This window comes from Rattus norvegicus, chromosome 14 (assembly GCF_036323735.1).
Source record: "Rattus norvegicus strain BN/NHsdMcwi chromosome 14, GRCr8, whole genome shotgun sequence".
Taxonomy (NCBI): Eukaryota; Metazoa; Chordata; class Mammalia; order Rodentia; family Muridae; genus Rattus; species Rattus norvegicus.
In genome coordinates, this window is record NC_086032.1 from 33,303,569 (window position 1) to 33,312,381 (window position 8,813).

The following is an 8,813-nucleotide window of genomic DNA, read 5'->3' on the forward strand; positions in this document are numbered from 1 at the left end:
ACTCGGAGTTGAAGCCCTCCGCAGCCAAACAGACTTCTACACAGCCAGGGTGTCCAACAGGGCTTCCTGCACAGTCTAGACAAATCATTACAAGAAAGCAAGCAGTCCAACAAGCCACAGCCTTTGAAGAGCTAGGGCATCGCAAACAGATCCTCGACTCTGAATCCAGGCTCCACTCTTGAGCGAGTGACTCAGTGGTCTGTATAAAGTTGGAAGTCTGGTAAGGCTTTGTTGGTGAGCTGCAGGTATCCCGATGAGTTCATTTAAAAAATAAACACCCAGTGCTTGGTAAGTGCTACATCGATGTTGTTGGTTTTGTGGCGAGGATGGTAAATTTCCCTGCCTGCCAGGTTCCCAGCCGAGTCTGTCCCTGACTTCCCTTTGCTCCACCATTGACCTTGTGATTGGGCTTTATATAACTTTATACTTCTCATCAACCATCAGAGAGTGTGATCATATCGGCCACTTCCACCTGTCGGCAGGAGGCTTGTCCATTAGCCCGCAGGAGGCTCTTCCACTAATGGCTCCCATGGCTTCATGAAACATTTTCCCTTGCCAGACTTAGTTCATTTTCAGTCTGAAGAATCACCTCTTCCCCTTTACCACCCTGAAGCATGCCTTCAATTTTTTAACATCTGGTTCTGCTTTGACCATACCCAGCTACTTGTAGGTAAATCTGTACTGTGTGTTTCCTACAGGCTGTTTTTAGGGAACTGCTCCAGAAGATCAAAAGGCTTTCTATACAATATTGTAATCCTCCTGTGGGGAATGTCTCACAGAGCCAATCCCGCAAGGCCAGTGGTATTATTCTTCAGCAAACTCACCATGACAGTACCTGGAGCCTACACCACAGGATCTTTATTTTTACATCATTTTCTCCTCCAAACCTTCTCTCTCTATATATATGTATTTGTATATGTACATGTACATGATGCATATGATGTATATATGTATATGTACGTGTGTATGTATATGATGTACTTGTATATGATATATATGTGTATGTATATGATGTATTTATATATGATGTATATGTGTATGATGTATATGTGTATGTACACGCTGTATTTGTATATGATGTACATGTGTATGTATATGGTATATATGTATATGATATATATGATGTACATGCATATAGAAAATATATATTAGAATATTCTCATGTATATTGAGAAGGTTTGGAGGAGAAAATGATGTAATTATATTACAATGTATACTATATAAATAATTATATATTATTATACATAATATAATATAGTACTATATAACATATTATATATTCTCTCTCTTTTAAATTCACAGCCTTCTTTTTTTCTTTCATTGCTGCTACATACATATCTGTTGTATACATAAACACGACCTATTCAGTCTATATAATGTTACTTGTGTGCATGTTTTCAGGACTGACCATTTGGTATTGGACAACCAAGTAGTGTCCTCTTCCATAGGAAAAGCTACTTCTGCTCTCAGCATTCCTTGGTTGCCTGTGCTTCTTTGCGTAGGCTGTAAGTCCCGCTCTGTGACAGCACATCTGTTGGTTCCGTCCTTCTCGTCCGGGTTTAGACAGCCCTGTCAGTGAGATTTTATGTGTGTGGTTTATACAGCTCTCTCTCTCTCTCTCTCCCATATACATACATATATATATATATATATATATATGACAAAAACAATATCCAGAGTATATAAAGGACAACAATAACAAAGAGAGTCAAAACAAACAAACAAACAAATAACCTATTCGAAAACTGGGCCTAGGGTATTTAACAGAGAGTTCACAAAAGGATTAAAAACTGCTAATAAATATTTCAAAATATGTTCATCATCCCTAGCAATTAGGGAATGCAAATCAAACAGCTTCGAGATGTCGTCTTACCCCAGTCAGATCAATAAGATCGATAAAGATCAATAAAGTAACAGACAACAAATGTTGGGTGTATCGGGGGAAGGAAGCCCTTCCCCAGTGCTGGCGGAACTGCAAACTAGTCCAAGCACTCTGGAAATCGGTGTGGAGAATATTTAAAAAGCTAAAAGTGTGATCATATGACCGGCTACACCACTCCCTGGCACATGCCCAAGGGCCTCTGCATCCTGCATACACACATGCTCCGTCACGTGTGACAGCTGCTCTAGTCACAATGGCCAGAAAACAGAAACAAGACAAATGCCCTCCACCTGACAAACAGGTAATGAAAACATGGAATACAGACCCTGTGGAATACTATTCGACCATAAAGAAAAATAAAATTGTGAAATTTGCAAATTTGTAAATGAATGGAACTAGGAAAGACCACATTGGGTAAGGTAACCCAGACCCAGAGAGACAAACATGTGTCCTTATACCCACAAATAAGTGAGGCCTTCATCATTCCTCATGGGGAACTTCTCTTTGCAACCATTATAGAAAACCGCAATCAATCAAAACGCTGAGATGTGGAGCCCGGTCCAGATGGATACGGCCACAGCACTGCCCCTGCACCTGAGGCTCAGGGAACGCTGCACAAGAGGGGGTAGAAAGACCGTAAGGGCCAGGACCCGGGGAGTCTGTGGGAGATGCCCTGCGGTTCTAGAGTAGGGAATGGATGGAAGGCCTTGTGACTGTCTTCCAAGTCTACTTGAGTTTCCGACTTGGCCCTTATCCTTATTTAACCCTTACACAAATATCTTCCGTTCTATTGTTATTTATTTTGATTATGTGTAGAAGTCACAGGTGGGGGCTCAGAACTGGAGTCTTAGCACTCAGGAAACTCAGCCAGGAGGATTACCATAAATTCAAGGTCAGCCTGGGCTATGTTAAGCTCTAGGCTAGCCTGACAGACAGAGTGAAACCCTGTCTCAAGTCCATCCAAGCCTTGTGTAGAAAAAAAAAAAAAGAAAGAAAGAAAGAAATACAAGAAATAAATGTCCCGAAGTACAGTGGTTATTTGAAGGACAGAACTTTATTAATTTTTGTCTTTTCTGACTGATTAAAAATTTTGTTTTAATACAAGCACAGCCAAGGACTTTCTGAATGAGACTCTAGGTAGCTCAGGAAGTAATATAAAGAACCAACAAATGGGATTTCATGAAACTAAAAAGCTCTGCACAGCAAAGAAAATAATTCTCAGAATAGAGATGAACCACAGAACAGGAAAAAAAATCACGGCCAGTTACTCATCCAAGAGGGGACTGCTATCCAGAATACACAAAGGACTTCATGCAATCCCAAAAGAAGGAACAATCCAGTCACTAAGTGAGCAGATAAATTGAGCAGACAGTTCTGGAAAGGAGAAATACTAATGTCCAGTAACTACATGAAAAAAATCCTTGGCATCTCCTGCCATCAGGGAAATGCCAACCAAAACTACACAGATCCTGTCTTCAGTCAGAATGGTGATCGTCAGGAAAACAGCAGAAGCTGAGAAACAGGAAGGGGAAAGGAGGCCTCATCCATCAGCCAGGGGACACAAATGAATCCAGACACTAGAGACACCAGTACAGAGGTTCATCAGAAAACTAAAAATAGAAGTTCTGTGTGATCCAGCTATGCCCCTCCCAGAATATCCCTAAAGGAATCAAAGCCAGCGTAAGATAGAAACACCTGTGCGTCCGTGTTTATTTCACACCGTTCACAGTAGCCAAAATGTGGACTCAGCCTGGGTGTCGATTACCAGATGAGCAGATAAAGAGCATGGTGTGTCATTCAATCCTAAAGAATAAAGCCATGTTGATAACAAGAAAACGAACTGTAGAACTGGAGATGGTTGTGCTCGGTGAAGTGAATCAGACTCAGATGAGCAAATGTCTCGTTGCCTCTCAGATATGAAGTCTAGACGTTCTAAAGAGACTTGAAAGCAAAGGAGAAATTATTTAGGAAAAGGAAGGAGGGGTATGAGAGCAAGAGAAGGAAATGAAGTAAATACGATCAAAGTATGTTATCTGCATATATGAAATATGCATATAAAGTATGTTATCTGCATATATGAAAAGCCTATTAGTTGAACAACTGATACACATTAATCATTTTAAAGTTTTTTTTTCTTTTTCTGATGCATTAAGCATTTGCCACCCATTGATAGCTACACCTTTTTTCTGCACCTCTGCACCTCTGTACCACAGTTAACATCAACTTATCTACGATAAATAATAAATAGAGTCCCAATGACGCATCCATGCCTAAACTGTTCAGGCGATTAATTTGGTTATAGATGCAAACATGAAAGCACTGTGAAGCTACTGATGCACACACACACACACACACACACACACACACACACACACACACACACGAGTTAACAGCAAATGGACTCCCGTGTTTTAGAGTGATTACAAAAGAGTTCTCATGACCAAGTAAGACAGTAGCCATTAAAACAGCAGGGGGCGCTGTACTCGGCTTCTCTGCGGTCCTCCAGAGTGCCAGCTGATACAGAGCACACCGACCTCCTGGTAATGTCACTGGGGCAGAGGGGAGGAACATCTGTTCTGAAGCTATTAGTCTGTCATCCGACTTCCGGGGCTGTACAAAGAACCACACAGCAAGAGACAGAAACCTTGGATGTGTATGGGCCTTATTTTTTCATGATTTGCAAATTTTTAAGCCTAATTGTATGTGTATATATATGTGTGTGCTTCCTTACAGTGTGATGTGTACATAGAATAAGAGATTTATTTTATTGTCCTCATCTTGAAATAATTTAGAAACTCTCATCAGAACATGAATAAGAAACCAGAGTCGGGTCTGATGGTACTAGTTTGTAATCCTAGCTACTCCAGAGGCTGAGGGAGGAGGATTCCCAAGTTCAAGGCCTGCCTTCACTACAGAATGAGTTCAAGGACAGCCTAAGCAACTTAGTGAGAATCTGTCTAAACACAAAAGGGGAAATGAGGCTGGGGCGGTAGAGCTTAGATGGTGTTGGTCTAGTATGAGCAAGGTTGGGGTTCAATTCCTCTGTACTGCAAACAAGAGAGAAGTAGAAAAGTAAAGCAGGAACTCGATGGACCAAGAGACTTATGATATGGCTGCTGTCTGTTGAAGGTCATTACCAGGCCTGGAGATATGTTTGACCCATGTGATGCCTAAACCCAAGCATAGCCTCATGTTCTGTATTGTACATGGAATAAAGGTGGGTATATATCACAAACATGTGAAATTAGAGTCAAGATGAGTAACTACAAAACGTCTCTACTGTAAGAACGGAGTGTTTACATTTTACGTGGCCTTGTGAGGTCCTTGTGAATTGATCACGTACATCAGGGTCCTGCTGACTTGTCTGCTGAAAAGACAGCATAGGTGTGACGGACTCTGGTTGAAGAAGATGCATGACTTCACTAGGGTGGGTTGAAAGAGCTCAGTAATTCAGCGGGGACTGGAAGTCCTTGCCTGTCGATCTACACAGGACAGACCTCAAGCATCTCATGATGACGGGAAGGATGCATTTGTCCTCTCTATGTCCCTACTTCTAATTCGTAACCTAGTGCTATGATTGAAAGACAGGAGTGGGGCTGGGGATTTAGCTCAGTGGTAGAGCGCTTGCCTAGGAAGCACAAGGCCCTGGGTTCGGTCCCCAGCTCTGAAAAAAAGAACCACAAAAAAAAAAAAAAAGAAAGACAGGAGGGACAAACAGAATTGTACAAAGTATGATGAGACAAGATACTGCCCTGCAACCTACTGCCTTATAACTGAGGGGATTGATTACATAACTTTTGTTGGTGTGACAGAAATACCTAACAGTGTGCCAGACATGATGGTGCACAAAGATGTGCACTTGTAACTCACTTTCAAGGGGTCTTCTGGTCTCTTCCAGCTTCTTTGAGCACGAGGCATTAACATGGTACACAGATATACATGCAAGCAAACCACTCCTGCACATAAAATAGTAAATAAACTTTAAAAAGAAGTTCTGCCAGCCACAGTGGAAGGAATGTGGGCCAGGGGTTCTTCACACAAATACAGCACTTGCTAAGGCATAGGCCAGCTGATGGTTGGAAGTAGACTAGGCCGTGGTCTTCCAGGCTCTCTCACGCTCCAGCAGCGCAACCCAAGTAGCTGACTAGGGTCTCAAGAGTGAAAATGAATACACACACAACCTAAGGAGTTGCAAACTCAGAACAAAACTCTTCCGTATCTACTGTATCCATCCACGGAAGCACATCATGGACCAGGACAAATCCCACGGATGGGAATAACTTCACAATCATTTAGGGTATATATACAGATGGGTGGAAGGAGAGGGCCATATTCTTAACCTGTCTCACACTTGACCCATGGTGAGATGTAATATGAGAGATACTGACCACAAATTCACTGTTGTAATTTCTCTGAGACCGTGTAAATCACACAATAGAAAGGAAAAAGTCTAAGTCAAAGACCTTGTGTTAGTTTAGGTTTTATTGCCGTGAAAAGACACCATGACCAAGGCAACTCTTACAAAGGCAAGCATTTAATTGGGACTGGCTTACAGTTTCAGAGGTTTGGTCAGTAATCATCATGGTTGGAAGTATGACAGCCTGCAGGCAGACATGGTCCTAGAAAAGGAGCTGGGAGTTCTACAACCTGCTCTGAAGGCAGCCAGAAGTCTCTCTCTGCACTATGGGTGGGGCTTAAGCACCAGGAGCCCTCAAAGCCCACCTAGACACACTTCCTCCAACAAGGACACACCTCCTATTAGTGCCACAATCACAAAAGATGTGGGTCAAGCATGTTCAAACCACCACAGACCTAAAAATCATAAGGACCATGTCAGACCTTGACCCTCTTTTGTCCCTCTATGATTTTGTCTTTGGAGGAAAATCTCATTAATTCCCGACGATGCTTGGGAAGTGGTGCTGGGTCTGAGGCACCTGCAGAAAGAAACCCACAGCACTGAGAGGCAAGTGGGAAGTTCCCATGTCTATCGACGGGTTTTGTCTCCAGTCCTGAAGTTGCAGAGAATGGGAGATCATTGTTCCAACAAGCCTCCTACTGACACAATCAAGATCTGACAAGAGGTAGACACAAAACACTACTTGAGCCATCGTTCTGTAACCTGAAAAGACCTTGTTTTAAATGAAACTTCACAGGCTATGGAAGTCTTTTTCTACTCCTACCCTACCAGCTCACCCGCCCACCCCTCGCCCCGGAGAAAAGTGACAGCCTAGACAGAAAGTGACCAAAGAGAACTCTTAAAAAGTTTGCTGCGGAAGCTGAAGTGCAGCTCTCCATGATGACGGCTTCCGGTGGAGAGTGCAGGAGGGGAAGGACTCGTTCTATGTACGGGGCAGGCCAGTGGAAGTGTGACCATGCCCCAGTGAGTACATAGATAACACAAAGTAACTTCAAGGGTTTTTTTTTTGTTTTTTTTTTTTTTTTTATTAACTTGAGTATTTCTTATATACATTTCGAGTGTTATTCCCTTTCCCGGTTTCCGGGCAAACATCCCCCTCCCCCCTCCCCTTCCTTATGGGTGTTCCCCTCCCAACCCTCCCCCCATTGCCGCCCTCCCCCCATAGACTAGTTCACTGTGGGTTCAGTCTTAGCAGGACCCAGGGCTTCCCCTTCCACTGGTGCTCTTACTAGGATATTCATTGCTACCTATGGGGTCAGAGTCCAGGGTCAGTCCATGTATAGTCTTTAGGTAGTGGCTTAGTCCCTGGAAGCTCTGGTTGCTTGGCATTGTTGTACTTTTGGGGTCTCGAGCCCCTTCAAGCTCTTCCAGTTCTTTCTCTGATTCCTTCAATAGGGGACCTATTCTCAGTTCAGTGGTTTGCTGCTGGCATTCGCCTCTATATTTGCTGTATTCTGGCTGTGTCTCTCAGGAGCGATCTACATCCGGCTCCTGTCGGTCTGCACTTCTTTGCTTCATCCATCTTGTCTAATTGAGTGGCTGTATATGTATGGGCCACATGTGGGGCAGGCTCTGAATGGGTGTTCCTTCAGTCTCTGTTTTAATCTTTGCCTCTCCCTTCCCTGCCAAGGGTATTCTTTTTCCTCATTTAAAGAAGGAGTGAAGCATTCACATTTTGATCATCCGTCTTGAGTTTCGTTTGTTCTAGGGATCTAGGGTAATTCAAGCATTTGGGCTAATAGCCACTTATCAATGAGTGCATACCATGTATGTCTTTCTGTGATTGGGTTAGCTCACTCAGGATGATATTTTCCAGTTCCAACCATTTGCCTACGAATTTCATAGACTCGTTGTTTTTGATAGCTGAGTAATATTCCATTGTGTAGATGTACCACATTTTCTGTATCCATTCCTCTGTTGAAGGGCATCTCGGTTCTTTCCATTTTCTGGCTATTATAAATAAGGCTGCGATGAACATAGTGGAGCACGTGTCTCTTTTATATGTTGAGGCATCTTTTGGGTATATGCCCAAGAGAGGTATAGCTGGATCCTCAGGCAGTTCAATGTCCAATTTTCTGAGGAACCTCCAGACTGATTTCCAGAATGGTTTTACCAGTCTGCAATCCCACCAACAATGGAGGAGTGTTCCTCTTTCTCCACATCCTCGCCAGCATCTGCTGTCACCTGAGTTTTTGATCTTAGCCATTCTCACTGGTGTGAGGTGAAATCTCAGGGTTGTTTTGATTTGCATTTCCCTTATGACTAAAGATGTTGAACATTTCTTTAGGTGTTTCTCAGCCATTCGGCATTCCTCAGCTGTGAATTCTTTGTTTAGCTCTGAACCCCATTTTTTAATAGGGTTATTTGTTTCCCTGCGGTCTAACTTCTTGAGTTCTTTGTATATTTTGGATATAAGGCCTCTATCTGTTGTAGGATTGGTAAAGATCTTTTCCCAATCTGTTGGTTGCCGTTTTGTCCTAACCACCGTGTCCTTTGCCTTACAGAAGCTTTGCA

General features: G+C 42.8%; 1 pseudogene; it reads right to left on the minus strand.

Moving 5' to 3' along the window:
* Window positions 1-453: 453 nt before the first annotated feature.
* On the minus strand, window positions 454-827 carry Ndufa5-ps3 (NADH:ubiquinone oxidoreductase subunit A5, pseudogene 3; annotated as a pseudogene).
* Window positions 828-8,813: the final 7,986 nt, after the last annotated feature.